Consider the following 14,711-nt stretch of genomic DNA (forward strand, 5'->3'; position numbering starts at 1 on the left):
AGTGAGGGAAGGGAGGGCACTACAGACAAAGCATCCTTCATGGACCCACACAGACCCCGATAATAGATCACTGCCTTCTTATTCTCTGGCCATGAAGTCTCGGTGGCGAGTTGATTAAACTTGGTAATATACTCAATGAGAGTAGATCGACCTTGAGTGAGATCTAAGAGCTCCATGTCTCTGGATTGGGCTTTATATCTGGTGTCAAAAACCTTAGCCATTTCTTGAGTCAATAATTCGAAATCGTACAGGGCGGGATGATTGCTCTCCAAAAACGGATTAGCCCATGTGGCTGCTACACCCGACAAATGGGAGAGTAGAAAAGCCGCTTTAGAGACTGGATCAGAGAAAGCTTGAGGACGGCATAAGAAATGTAGTTTGCACTGATTGATAAAAGTGCGATATTTCAAAGGATCTCCCTGGTACCTCTCAGGGGCTGCTAGAGGAAATGGAGTCTGAACCACCACAGACGGGACTGGCATAGTAAGTGGAGTGATGGGGATGTTTTGGGATGAGGCAGCATCGCCGAACTCAGCGTCAGCAGGTAAGGGATGTCGGGTGCTTTGCATGGCATCAAGACGATGGTTCAGTGCAGTGGTGGCAGAGGCTAATTCAGTGCGGAGGGCATTGGTAGCAACTGCCATATCTGTCCTAAGCGATGTCACTGCTTGCATTAAAGCAGTCACAGGGTCCCCGGCTGAAACATCCATAACTGGACGACCATAAGGCTTCACAGTCTGTTCTAACTTGATGGGTCCGACTTGATGGTCGTGCAGTTATAAAATGCCTCCGTCCCCAAGTACCGCTCGAGCAGAATATAAACACTGCCCGAGCAATCTTTGAGGCCACAGGAAGGAGTGTTGTCGTCAGCCTGGTATTGAGAACGCCGGAAGGACCCCTGAGTACTGTAAGGCAAAAAGGTTATAATCAGGAATATACTCTACAATGGCAATGGGCAATTGATAGAAAGAGTTAAACAGGATGCAGTGACACCAGCTTACCTAATAGAGATGGAATGTAGGTAGAGAACCTACGCAAGGAAATCCACGGCAAGCTGGAATGATGTAATAGGCACTCCTTCCCAGTACCTCGTGGAGTGTGGCAAGATCTGTAGCCAGGCTTGAAGCAATCCGAAGGTTGCAAAACAGAAGGGCAATCCAAGAGCAAGTCCAGAGTATAACAGGGTTCGGATGTCCAGAAAATCAGAGAGCACGCCAAAATCCAAGGGTAATCCAATAGCAAATCCGAAATGAGTTCCAAGGTCGAAGCAAACAAGAGCAAGGGTAATGCGTGACAGTCCTCCGTAGAAGTTGAAGTAGCTGTGAAGCAAAGAGTCTTGTTTGCCGGTTTCTTTTGAAGGGGCGAGCGGTATCACATGACGTATCACGTGACTGCTCGCGTACGTTGCATGGAGCGCAACGTGGCCAGCGATTGGAGCTGCCGGCACTTCCTGGTATTCTGACGTTGCCGGTTGTGCAAGAGGCGCCATGGCAGACGCCAACGCGGAAAAGGGCGAAATGAGGCAGATCCGCCCAACATGGTATTCCGCCTGCCGTGTTTTCCCTGCTGGTGGTGTGAATGGGAAATACTACGGCGAGAGGCGCCTGAGGAGGAGAGGTGTGAAGAGGGAAAGGTCGTCTGAGAGGGCGTGACAGTGCTACAACTACCCAAGGGCATTCCAACAGTGCGCATACCATACAAACTCAATCCATCAACGCATGTCTCTGTTGGAACATGCTAGCTCTCTTTCGTAAAACAACCCTAAAATACGTTGCACCGCAACTGAAAATACTGCACAATCCCAGTATTGGCAACACCAATTGCTTATTAGCATTGTGGTCTAGACGATGTGAGGCGATATTGGAAAAGATCAACACTGATATAACAACTCTGCATAACAATCCTAATTGGGTAAAGGCGAAACTGTGGAGATCTGATTGGAACTCGACTGGAAAACAAAGGATGAGGCACAAAATAATGAAGGATGTGCCGATAGAAGCACGAGCATTCAACAAACTACAAAATTATGTGGTTCTCTTCCCAAATTGATATCCAAGAAGTTTGTATCTGAGCTTTCGTTTGAATGCATTTAAGACCAAATACAAACATAGCACTTGGACAAAAACGCTGCGATGGATCAAACTTGTAGATTTTGAGCTAAGCATGACGAGTCCTTAAAACTTCTCACACTCTTTTCTACCGCCTTACGAACTCAGAGACCAAAACATCTGGGGTCATTGATCAGAAAGCAGCTGTTACTAAGTGCTGAGAATTGGTGCCAGTTGATGTTTGGCGAAACTGATTAGAAATTAACTTTTGCACTGACTTTCGTTCTGGAAGAATTGAGGGAACTATTAGAAAATTCAAGTATCGAATTAGAACTTTGAGGGAGGAAATCCCCACAGACATTGCTAATGAGCCATATTGAGAGTGTACAGGAATGGACGGTGGATGAGTAATTTGTGAATGTGTAATAAGTGATCTTTCTGCACAACAAATGTTGTGCACTCCATATCATCTTACTTTCCTTTCTTCTTTTTCTTTTTCAAGGTTTGAATAAACATACAAAATTTTAAAAAAAACAAAAAAACTTATAATCTCTGGGACCTGGCAGGTGCATTTTTCAACCCAAAAGGCATGACTCTAAACTGGTAGGGCCCCTCAGGTGTTGAGAATGCAGTCTTTTCCTTGGCATGGTCCAGCAGAGCTATTTGCCAATAGTCTGAGGCAAGGTCAAAGGTGCTCACAAATTTGGCAGCACCTATGGGGCCTCATTACGACCCAGGCGGTAAGGGGTTTACGGCAGCGTAAACAGCGCCGACCCTTACCGCCTGAGTACGAGGTCCCTTAGCGCCATGGCGGATTTAACACCTGCTTTTAGCAGGTGTTAAAATCCATGGCGCTAAGGGACCATGGAGTTAATTACGCCACCGTAATTTACGGTGGCGTAATTAACGCCTTCCCCACTCCCATTATGCCCTATGGGGCAAAAATGGGAATGGGGAAGGGTAAATGGGGATTGGGGACTTACCGCCCCGCCAAGGTCGGAATGGGGCGGTAAGTCCGCCAACCACCATGGCGTAAACGTAGTTTACGCCATGGTGGTAAAGTCACGGCCCAGGCGGTAACTTACCGCCTGGGTCGTAATGAGTCCCATGGTGTCCACAAGCTCATCAGCCCTGGGCAATGGGTGCGCATCCATTTTGGTGACGGCATTGACCCCTCGGTAGTCCACACAGAACTGCCAATCCTTGGTACCTGCCTGGGAACTTGCCTTGGGGACAAGGACCACTGGACTGGACCTGGGACTGGTTGAGGGTTCAATAACACCCAGATCCAACATCTTGGCGACCTCAGCCTGGATGTGGTTCTTCACAGTGTCTGACATCCTGTAGCATCTGCTTTTGACAGGTACACTGTCACCAGTGTCAATTTCGCGCCTGCACCAGGAAGTGAGACCTGGTGTTAGCGAGAAAAGAGGTACATACTGCTGGAGCAAAGCCCTGCAGGCCCTCTGCTGCTCTGGTGTCAGATCTGGAGATGCACTCCCTCCACTGTGCCATCCTGAGTGTTGCTATGCAGCAAATCAGGAAGGGGCTCACTCTCATCCTCTTCTTGCTCTGAAGCTAGCAAGAGACATGAGACTTCTGCTCGCCTATGGAAAGGCTTGAGCCTGTTGGCATGGAATACTTAAGGAGCTACCCCAGGGACTCCCATGTCAACCAGATAGTTGACTTCACCCATCTTGGAGATTATCCTGAAGGGTCCAGTCCACTTATCTGCCAAAGCTCTAGGCTTGGTAGGCTCCATCACAAGGATCTCCTGTCCTGGAGTCCAATCCACTTGTGATGCTTTAAGGTCATGCCAGTATTTGTTCAATTCCTGGCTTGCCTTAAGGTTCGCTGTCGTCTGACTCATCATCTGTGTCATCCTCCGTCTGAGGCCTAACACATAGTCCCCCACTTGCTTGGCACGACCTGGAGGGGTGGCTTCCAAACCTTCTCTGATCAAGGCAAGGTGCCCCCTGACGGGATTTCCAAAGAGTAACTCAAAGGGGCTGAAACCAACACCCTCTTGAGGTAGCTCTCTGTAAGCAAACAGCATGCATGGTAGGAGGAGATCCCATTTCCTCCTTAGGGGCTCTTCCAAAGCACCCAGCATGCCCTTGAGAGTTTTGGTAAATCTCTCAAACAAACCATTGGTCTGGGGGTGGTAAAAGGTGGAGCACTTGTAGGTTGCCTCGCACTCTTTCCACATCGTTTTCATGTAACTCAACATGAAGTTGGATCCTCTGTCAGAGACAACCTCCTTAGGGAATCCAACTCAGGTGAAAATGCCAGGAGGGCCCTGGCAACCACCTTGGCAGTAACAGTCCGAAGGGGTATAGCCTCGGGTACCTGGTGGCATGATCTACCAAGACCAGGATGAACCGATGTCCACCTGAAGTGGGAGGGTCAAGGGGACCGACAATGATGATGCCCACCCTCTCAAATGGTGTGCCAACCACTGGCAACGGCTGCAGTGGGGCAATGACACTGCCTCCAGTCTTGCCAGACAACTGACAAGTTGGGCAGGTCCTGCAGTGGGACTCCACTTCTACTCCCATCCAGGGCCAGTAGAAATGGGCAGAAAGCCTTTGCTTGGTCTTCTTGGTCCCAAGATGACCAGCCAAGGGCACCTCATGTGCCAACTGTAGTAGGAAGAGACTGTAAACCTGGGGTACCACCAACCTCTTGAGGGCACCAGGTTCAGGCTGAGTGGGCTCACTAACAAGGAGCTAACCCTCCCAATATATCCAGATGACCTAGGCACTTCTCCTTGTGTCTGGGCCAGGGCCTGTTTCCTCAGAGTTTCGAGAGAGGAGCGCTCTTTCTGACACCTACAGAAGTCCCCCCTAGAGGGCCCCCCTTCAGCCAGCATGCATTGAAGGTCGGAGTGATCCTCTGGGTTGACCACCTCTCCCGCAGGAGGGTCTTCTGCCTCTTCTCTCTCAAGAGTTGAGTTTGGGTTCACCCCTTCACAGAGGTGGCCTTCTTACTCTTCCGTCTTTTTGCCTTGGGTCGCCCCTTTGGCTCGGGTACCTGACTGGCAGTCAGACCCGGTGGTACCTGTGACCTAGTGACTGCAGCAGCAGTCAGGGGGAGATCATCAGAGATCAACTCCACTAGATCATTGCCTAACAAAATGTTAGCCGGTACATTGTCCTGAACCAGGACAGGAAGCTTTGCTGTCTTGTCTCCAATCATGTTGACTAAGGCTACATGCGATAATTTGGGAGGCCCACCAGCTAACCTGGTGGTTATCAGAGGAGCACCTACATAGTCTTCTGGCTTGAGCAGGGTCCTCTTCACCACTGTCATGCTTGCCCCATTGTCTCTCAAACCAGTAGAAGGCTGGCCATTCAGGAGGACACTTCTCAAAAACCTATGGGTGTTCTGTGGGATTGTCACCAGTACTTCTGCGTACTGGTCCCAGGCCCCAAGGGACAGTAGGGAAATCTCGACAGGAGCACCAAATGTGATTCCTGTAGAGGAGGGGAGGACAGTGGCCTCCACCTTAGGCATTGGGTAAGGGTAGGTCAGGCTGACACCCTGGACTCCAAGTGCCTTACCATTACACTTGGGGGTCACCCTTCTTGTGGTCCAAAGCCCCACAGTCCCAACAAGACCAGGAATGCGGGGTACGGTATTGGAACCACTGGGTGCCTGTTTTGCAGCAGGTGGACCACTACTCATACTCCCCCCCACATTGGACTTATCCCCACTAGATTTTTGGGTCTTAGGAGAAGAAGATTTTGGTTTACCCGACTGTGATTGCTTCTGGGACTCCTCAGCCTTCTGAGAGGTGCCCTTTTCTTTTCCCTTGTCCTTCCTACTGGGCTCCTTAGGGGACACCCGGTGGGAGACCCACTTGTCAGCCAGCATGGCCAGCTTAAAGGGATCTAAAATGTTCTGCTCAGCAACATACTGACGCAGCTCTGGTGAACAGGCTTCAGAGAAATGCTCAAAAAACAAAGGGAGGGACAATTCAACAAAAGTTTTCACCTTGTAACCATCAATCCACCCCATCATGTTCATATGTGCATCACTCAGCCAGTCAATCCTAGACACATTCTCTCTTTCCTTAAATTCCCTGAACCTTTTAAGGTATTGGGAAGGTGTCTTGCCAAACTTGGCAAGCAAAGCAGACTTCATGCACTCATACATACCCCTTTCTTCCACACTCAGTTTCAGAATACAGTCATATCCAGTCTGAGGCACTCTGCTTAACAAACACTTAGCCCAATCTTTTATCAACATCATGGATTCCACAAGCCACCTCAAATGCTTCAATCCACTGGAGGATATCAGAACCCACCACATACACACCAACCAAATCTTTCATAAACATGGTGGCTGGGGACCTGCCACTCTCAACTGGTTTTGCTGAAGTCATTCATGTGTGCCTTAAGGGAATCCCAAGGGTCGGTACATCAAACCAAAAAGAGGAAGATCTGCACTGCCAGGAGTCCCACATGGACTCCTGGGCAGAAAACAACACAGCGCATACATGAAAAAGGACTACAGAACAAGGCCCTCCAATGCATTTCCAGCATCACAAGCATGTTGGGCACCGGAGTGTGGTACACCCTTCGGAGCATTCAGAGGGGCCCGAGGGGTGGCAGAAGGAGGAGTTGCAGGAGAAGTGAGGGAGTTGATGAGAGAGGGAAGACACCTTGAAAGAAGGCAGAGGTTGGGCTGAGAGCCCTGGGCCTTGACAGTGCCATTCAAGTAGACATTAATGAGGTCCCTAGAGGACAGGAATGATACCAAGAGTACCTACCAACGGGTGCCACCATTAATGGGAGAGGAAGACAAAGGGGAGATCACAGAGACCATAAGGGGAATTCAAAGGTCCGGAGAAGGGACAAAAAAGAGGATGTCACTGATAGTCTGCCTGGAAGAAGCATTGACATAGGTGTCGGCGATGGGCAGGCCTGGATTGGAGACCAGGAGATCCTTCTTTAACTTTTTCCTTCCAGACTTCATTAGAGGGGTAGGATAAGAGAAAGAAAAGCAATTCGACAATATAGAGGAGATTGAGAGCACCATTGAGGGAGAGTGCAGAGAGAAGGAAGGGGGGAGACTGGGAGGTACTGTAGAGCACAATACCAGCTACAACCAACAGTACTGACACAATCTAAAGTCAAGTGTATGGGAGGGGAAAAAAGGCCTAGGTTGCAACATATAGCAATAAGCATGACACCTAGAAGTGAGGGAAAAGCCTAATTATAAACACAGCAGCAAATGCAAGAACACTCAGATTCGACTTTCCTAGAAAAGAGGGTAAAAGCCTAATTTTCAAACAAGGCATGCAAGAACTCACAGATTCGACTTTCCTAGAAGAGTTGAAAAGCCCCCAGACTAATTAAGACAAATTACTGATGCCAGATAGGAATATCATACAACTGCCAAGTGCAGCGAATGCAGTATTAGATAATGGCAGTAATAGGAGAGGAAGGACAGGTACATAGGGAGCAGTAATGGCTGTTCCCCGTGCCCAACCCTTTCTCAACTTGTCAGTTGCTGCTGGTTGACGACTGCGCTGCATGCTTCCATGGCGGACACCGGCAACAGTGGGAGCTGGCCTTTGCCCCAGGGCCCTTAGCTGCAGGGGGGCTGTACAGGCAAGGGGTTTCCCTATGATCTTGACTTAAAGGGCAACTCAACCAATCAGTGGTCAGGGCTGGCTGGCAGGAGGGCGGGGAGGAGGGAAACTGCAAAAGGGCAACTGGAAAAGGGCTCAGGCAGGGAGCCGAGCCAAGACACGTCTCGAAGGCTACTAATGGAATATTTTAAATCAAGAATCCTGGCACAAAGAGCAAGAGTGCCACACCTTACCACAAGGACGATGGAAGCATAGAGAGCGGGCCGTTCAATGGAGCCTGGGTGAACCAATCACGGGTCAGGGTGGGCAGGAGGGAACCTAGAAAAAGGCTCAGGCAGGGAGCCGGGGCCAAGACAAGCAGAGAAGTCTACTAATGGATTTCATGGACATCCTGACAGAATCTTTAGTGTTTAGTTGAGGCAGGCAAACCTGTCTTAGAAGTTAGGGACACATAGGGCCTCATTACGACTTTGGAGGTAGCCATGTGCTTAATAAGGGCATGGCTGCCTCCAAAATCGGGTCCTGGTCTGGGTTCCCTGAATGGGGAAATACCGGGCCATTCCGAGTATGGAGGGCCCGGTATTTCCTCCTTCAGGGAACCCGGGCCCGGTCCTTCCCCATTCCCATTCGAGCCCTCATGGGGCTCGAATGGGAAGGAGGGAGCTAACAACGGGCCCATTACGAACTGGCCCGTTAGCTCCCTGGTCCCCTCGCGGGACCCGCTCTGGACGTCTGGTAAAACCAGATGTCCAGAGAGGGGACCTCGTAATAGTGCGGAGTGGGTTTAATGGTGCCGGCACCATTACCATCACCGTTAAACCCATTCCGCACATCTTATAATGAGGCCCATAGGGTTTTCTCTTTATTTTTGGAATTCAAAAAATACTCTAGCCAATACCATGCCACTTGTGTGTCAGTCCCCTCTTTCTGAACCCATACAATACATACAATTTAAGTAAGGGAGAGTGAACAAAATGCAACTTAATGAGGTTTAGGGGGCAGGAGAAAGTACAATGGGCATTGCGTAGATAAGTCAGGAGAGAGGCAGAATAGGTGAAGAGCTGTTAGAATGACTCCACCTCAGACAGTAGGATGGCATTAAGGTTGGATTTAAATAGCCACAGAGAATGAATTGAGTGGAGTGGCAGAGGAAGTCCATTCCTTAGTAGGGGAGGGAGAAGAGATAGAGATCATAAATGAGAAGGAGCACAGGGGGGAGAAGGAGTGGTGGCCAGGAGGTGTGCCGAGGATGATCTTGTGTGAGGGGGAGAGTAGGGGGTGAGGTGGGCAATTAGGTAAGGAGGGATACTGTCATTTACCATTTTGAAAATGATGAGAAGAAGTGTGTATTTAGCACTAAGTTCCACCAATGAATTTGGTGGTGGGACGAATAGGTAGATGTAAATCAAGGAAGGTTGAAAAGTGTGTGGACAGCAAAGGTAAGGACTTTGTCCAGTGGCGAGAAAACATAGTTGGGAAGGCCATGAAGAAGACTAGCACAGTAATCAGTTTTAGAGAGGATTAAGGTGGTTATTATATGTTTAGTAGTGTTGAAAGGAGGAGATGGTGTATTTTGCTGATACGATATTTAGTCTGGCAGCATTGCAGATTTCAAAATAAAGAGCAACATGTTGTGAAGTGAGTTAAATAGAACACCAAGGTTGCGAGCAGCAGGAGAGTAAGGATTGTAGTCAGGGGAGAGAAATAAGGGTGGGGGAGAATGCGGGATTGTGAGTTGGGTAATTAAGTAGATAACTTTGGTTTTTATGGAGTTGAGTATGAGCGAGTGAGATGCGCCCTATATTGTATGGCAGTGAGACAGTGAGATATGATGTCAGATAGGGTGAGAAAAGCTAAGAATATCTCGGTGCCATCAGGGAAAAGCTGAGATTTGAAGCTGTATAAGGAGTTGAGGGCAAGAGAACAGAGGTTTAGAGAGTGAAGAGAAGAGGACCTAGAAGTGACCCTTGGGTAACCCCAACAGTGAAAGATGTGGGTGTGGAGGAAAGGTTATTCCAGGACACTGGGAAGTGCCTAGGGGCAAGGTATGAGGATATCCAATCAAGGGATTTATCTTTTATGCCAAGGTGAGACAGTTTGGCTTGAAGGTCAGAATGGTTACGTCCGACCTGTGTATCCGGACTCGCAACCCAACTACAGAAGCTGCATGCACACAACCCTCCCACCTTGGTTGACAAGAGATGTCTACTTTGAATATACTGGCCACCTCCATGAAACCAATTGGGGGAAGAGGGTTAGGTAGAGGTTGTGGATATGTATGGGGAAGTTAGGGTAACCAGAAAGAGGGTTAGGAGCGGTAAATGGATAGGCAGATGGAAAGTACGGTAAATACATAGAACACAAACATGACATTACATTCAAAACCTGTTTCACACATTTGCCCTGTTGCCTCACTTTTTTCCAGACCTTCCTGACTCCTAGGCACCCTATGCATGTCTTTGCATTCTACAGAGATTCATGTGACCTTGGCCAACATGCTCTTCTTTAAGCCAAATTCACATAGACCTCCCAACCAGAGTATACATGACTACCTTTTTTTACTCCTGTTCCATACATTTTCTGCCCATTTCCCAAACACTTGCACCCCACATTCCCCTCTGTTGCCAAATTCATCCTACCAGCACTGTAATTTCCACACTCCTCGTATGATCCACAGTTCCTAACAGTCCAAACAAGAAGCCTTTGCTGCAAAAGAACTCAAAAGAAAGTTGTCATAATTTGCCCCATGTTACATTCAGAAATTATAACGTGCACTGGGTGTGAAATGCCTCTTAACTGAGGCCCCTCAACCCACGCGTGAGTTCAGGGGCATGGATGAACCGGCGTTGAACATATATGCTCCCCTAGCCCTGGTGCGTAACAAAAATTGAATATGTTGATTACTCCAGCATTAACTAGCCAATAAATCACTGTTACTACCTATCAATATTAGCTCATGCGTGAACTTGCCTCAGGCCTTTTCCTTTACCCAGTTTAACATTTTGGGGTCGTTGCTGGGTGGGCCCCCACCTAGGCACATGCAGCAGGCATCACAAGTGAAATACTATCCCCTCAACACAGGCCTAGCACAGGTGATTACTTGGTTCATCACCCTTCCTGTTTACAAAGCTCCTTTAAACATTTAACAAACGTAATGTTTACTCACGTTTACACAATATTTAAATGAGTGTACACCTTGTTTGCCAATGTTTTACAAAATTGTAAACTAGATGTAATACCTTGCATTTACAATGTTTGCTTTTTTGTAAACCTAACCAAAATTATAGTTCGCAGTGTTTACACATTTTTGTGAACCATTAAAACAAAAGGTATGCAACATTGTTGTAAACTGTTGTAAATGTTTTGTTAATGGTTTACAAAACATTTGTAAATCTTTCAAACCATAGGTTGGGTATGGTTTACAAACAAGCAAACAATTGTAAACACAGGGTTTTACACGTAGTTTACATTGTTGTACAATGTTTGCAAACAATGTGTACACTCATTCAAATGTTTTGGAAACTCCAAGAAGTTATGTTTGCAAACTATTTACAATACCTGTGTAAACTGTTGTAAAATTGAGGTTATGCAATGGTGTACCAATCTGAAAACATTTGTTAATTATGCTTTTCATGCAGTTCAAATGAAGGCGGACGGATAGATAGATGTATCTATCTATAGCACAACATACAGAATTTAAACAACAAGAGCAAAGCTACAGTTCTCAATCAGATATGACTGAACCCAAAGAGGAATATTTCTCCTTGGTTCATAGGCACTCAGGTACAATGTTATGTTGTGTATGGCTGGCTCTGTTTCTCGCATGTTTTGGAAGAAAGGTGGCGTCCTTTAATTTTCTGCACACTCAAATGTGCTGCACCTGTCAGGGAAACAATGGGCCTCATTACACGGAAGGCGGTAAGGGTTAACGGTCACCGGTAATGCTACCGGTGACCGTTAACCCTTACCGCCTTATTACGAGGTCCCTTTGCGGGTTGGTACTTTAATGCCTGCTTTTAGCAGGCGTTAAAAAACGAACCCGCAAAGGGACCTTGGTGCTAATTATGGTACCGCAATTTGCGGTACCGTAATTAGCGCCTTCCCCATTCCCATTATGCCCTATGGGGGCAAAAATGGGATTGGGGAAGGGCCTTGGTGAATGGGGAATTAGCGCCCCCGCTCACCTTGGAGTAGGGTGGTAATTCCGCCATCCACCAAGGCGGACACGGTAAAATACCAGCGGCAACCATGGCACTAATAGCGCCATGGTTACCGCCTTCCGTGTAATGAGGCCCAATGTAGTTAGTGGTTGTGTGTATATCTTTAAACACAACCACAGGTACAGTATCAACATGTATGCATCCAATGTCACTACTGGCACACTACTGGATGAATTTACATGAGATTATTTGTTTCACACATTCAGCTCCGGCCACTGAAGAAACACCAGCCACGGGGAAGCAGAGAGTCACAACTGGCACCATAGATGAGCCGGAGAAGGGGGATGAACAGCTGCACCAGATAAACGAGCACCAGCCTCTTGGTAAGTATTATGAAAAGGAGAAAGAGACGTCATCCCTCAAAGCACCAAGGAACACTGTGTTGTAGTATCATCTGATTTGTGGTGTGTGGGCTCCAATTTACCCACCAGCAGTAGAGGAGACTCAGGAGGTGCTTGCAGAGGATAGTTTCCCCCTGCCCCAGCAGGGAAGGATAGCCAACCTTTGACCTGGAGGGGAAGTACAATTTAGTGGCCCATGGTTCAGCAGCCTCAGCCCATAGTGCAGCTGCTCCAAACCATCATTAAAATTGTATAAGGTGCCTTGAAGAGTATCATAAAATGTTGCCCAAATGGGGATTCTGAGATTATAACCTAGGCTCCACATTCTAGTTCTACTCCTACACTCTCTCTAAAAGAATCTTGGCGGAACAAGATTTTAAGTTTCACGCCCCAGCTGGGGGCGGACAGGGGCTTCAACGGCCCACCAGCCCGAGCTTGGAAAGGCCATAGCGAAGTAAGGCCTCAACTCGGGCTGCGGTCATTAAAGCCCATGTCCGCCCCCCCTGCTGGGGCGTGAAAGCTATTCACACCACGGGATTTACCAGGGTGTGGATAGTTTTCTCTTTTATTTCCTTCCAACAGGAGATTAGCTCAGCGGGAGCTCAACGCCCATCGGAGAAAAATAAAAATGTTTTAAAAAATTCTGCTGCCATTGAAATGGAAAATTGACAAGGCCCCTTTTCGGATGACAGCGGCCATGGAAAACATGTTCCAAAATGGCTGCCGTTGTCCAAAAAGGGACCTAGTCCCTTTTCTATTTCAATTGCAGCCAGAGGAGCCCCGGGACCGGAATGCAATGCTCCAGCCCCGCAGTTAAGTGTGGGGGGGTGGGAAGGGCAATCAGGTGATTTGGGGGAGGTGGGGAGGTAACAGGAAGAGACTCCCTGTTGCCTCCCCACATCAGAAAAAAAAAGGAATACAAAAGCGCCACCAGGGGAAGTTCCTCGGGTGGCTGGACAGCGGTTGGGGGTTGTGTTTTCTCACCCACTGTTCCAGCCACATGATTGGGTGAGCGCCCTCCCCTGGGTACGAAAATTAAATACAACCCCACAATCTCAAATAAATATACAACCCCCACCCATCTCAAATAAATATATATAGTACAACATTACTCAACCCCAACTCCACTAGATCATTGCCTAACAAAATGTTAGCCGGTACATTGTCCTGAACCAGGACAGGAAGCTTTGCTGTCTTGTCTCCAATCATAATGTTGACTAAGGCTACATGCGATAATTTGGGAGGCCCACCAGCTAACCTGGTGGTTATCAGAGGAGCACCTACATAGTCCTCTGGCTTGAGCAGGGTCCTCTCCACCACTGTCATGCTTGCCCCATTGTCTCACAAAATAGTAGAAGGCTGGCCATTCAGGAGGACACTTCTCAAAAACCTATGGGTGTTATGTGGGATTGTCACCAGTACTTAGGGACACTAGGGAAATCTCGACATGAGCACCAAATGTGATTCCTGTAGAGGAGGGGAGGACAGTGGCCTCCACCTTAGGCATGGGGTAAGGGTAGGTCAGGCTGACACCCTGGACTTCAAGTGCCTTACCATTACACTTGGGGTCACCCTTCTTGTGGTCCAAAGCCCCACAGTCCCAACAAGGCCAGGAATGCGGGGTACGGTATTGGAACCACTGGGTGCCTGTTTTGCAGCAGTGGACCACTACTCATACTCCCCCCACATAGGACTTATCCCCACTAGATTTTTGGGTCTTAGGAGAAGAAGATTTTGGTTTACCCGACTGTGATTGCTTCTGGGACGCCTCAGCCTTCTGAGAGGTGCCCTTTTCTTTTCCCTTGTCCTTCCTACTGGGCTCCTTAAGGGACACCCGGTGGGAGACCCACTTGTCAGCCAGCATGGCCAGCTTAAAGGGATCTAAAATGTTCTGCTCAGCAACATACTGACGCAGCTCTGGTGAACAGGCTTCAGAAAAATGCTCAAAAAACAAAGGGTGAGACAATTCAACAAAAGTTTTCACCTTGTAACCATCAATCCACCCCATCATGTTCCTATGTGCATCACTCAGCCAGTCAATCCTAGACACATTCTCTCTTTCCTTAAATTCCCTGAACCTTGTAAAGTATTGGGAAGGTGTCTTGCCAAACTTGGCAATCAAAGCAGACTTCATGCACTCATACTGACCCCTTTCTTCCACACTCAGTTTCAGAATACAGTCATATCCAGTCTGAGGCACTCTGCTTAACAAACACTTAGCCCAATCTTTTATCAACATCATGGATTCCACAAGCCTGAGGGGTGGCAGAAGGAGGAGTTGCAGGAGAAGTGAGGGAGTTGATGAGAGAGGGAAGACACCTTGAAAGAAGGCAGAGGTTGGGCTGAGAGCCCTGGGCCTTGACAGTGCCATTCAAGTAGACATTAATGAGGTCCCTAGAGGACAGGAATGATACCAAGACTACCTACCAACGGGTGCCACCATTAATGGGAGAGGAAGACAAAGGGGAGATCACAGAGACCATAAGGGGAAATCAAAGGTCCG

At 48.0% G+C, this 14,711-nt stretch overlaps 1 protein-coding gene across 1 annotated transcript in view; it reads left to right on the forward strand.

Moving 5' to 3' along the window:
• LOC138580849 (up-regulator of cell proliferation-like) overlaps positions 1-14,711 on the forward strand; it is a 267,762-nt gene that overhangs the window by 80,652 nt on the left and 172,399 nt on the right. The window contains exon 4 of the mRNA XM_069651721.1: positions 12,074-12,190. The gene's annotated coding sequence lies outside the window, so the exon portion shown is untranslated. The remainder of the gene's footprint in view (positions 1-12,073; positions 12,191-14,711) is intronic.

Source organism: Ambystoma mexicanum, chromosome 3p, assembly GCF_040938575.1.
Source record: "Ambystoma mexicanum isolate Mex_15411 chromosome 3p, UKY_AmexF1_1, whole genome shotgun sequence".
NCBI classification, from domain to species: Eukaryota; Metazoa; Chordata; class Amphibia; order Caudata; family Ambystomatidae; genus Ambystoma; species Ambystoma mexicanum.